The sequence below is a fragment of the Bison bison genome, unplaced genomic scaffold, assembly GCF_000754665.1.
Source record: "Bison bison bison isolate TAMUID 2011002044 unplaced genomic scaffold, Bison_UMD1.0 scf7180017862275, whole genome shotgun sequence".
Classification (NCBI taxonomy): Eukaryota; Metazoa; Chordata; class Mammalia; order Artiodactyla; family Bovidae; genus Bison; species Bison bison.
In genome coordinates this window covers 384,283-384,932 of record NW_011492847.1, presented here as the reverse complement: position 1 = coordinate 384,932, position 650 = coordinate 384,283, and the positions used below count along the sequence as shown (strand labels likewise).

General features: G+C 46.8%; 1 pseudogene; it reads right to left on the bottom strand.

The window, feature by feature from the left end:
* Positions 1-16: 16 nt before the first annotated feature.
* Positions 17-405, bottom strand: LOC104983346 (annotated as a pseudogene).
* Positions 406-650: the final 245 nt, after the last annotated feature.

Sequence of the window (650 nt, the reverse complement as noted above, 5' to 3'; positions counted from 1 at the left end):
GCTAGGCATATTATATTTACTTGGAGCTGGTATACTTGGTGACAGCCTTAGTGCCCTTGGACACGGCGTGCTTGGCCAGCTCCCCAGGTAGCAGCAAGCTCACGGTGGTCTGGATCTCCCTGGATGTGATAGTCGAGCACTTGTTGTAATGCGCCAGGCGTGATGCCTCACCAGCGATGCTCTCGAAAATGTCGTTGACGAAGGAGTTATGATTCCCATGGCCTTGGACGAGATGCCTGTGTGCGGATGGACTTGCTTTAGCACCTTGTACACGTACACGGAGTAGCTCTCCTTGCGGCTGCGCTTGCGCTTCTTGCCGTCCTTCTTCTGGGCCTTGGTCACAGCTTTTTTAGAGCCCTTTTTAGGGGCAGGAGGAGACTTAGCCGGTTCAGGCATGTCTATAATGATAACACCCAACAACACAGAAAGATCTTGTAATACTTCAGTAGATATTGCTAAAAGATAAGGGCTTAAAGATATAATTACAATTCCGTTGTTATACCTAATAAAAAATAATGCAAATTTGGAAAACTCAGCAGTGGCCACAGGACTGGAAAAGGTCAGTTTTCATTCCAATCCCAAAGAAAGGCAATGCCAAAGAATGCTCAAACTACCACACAGTTGCACTCATCTCACATGCTAGTAAAGTA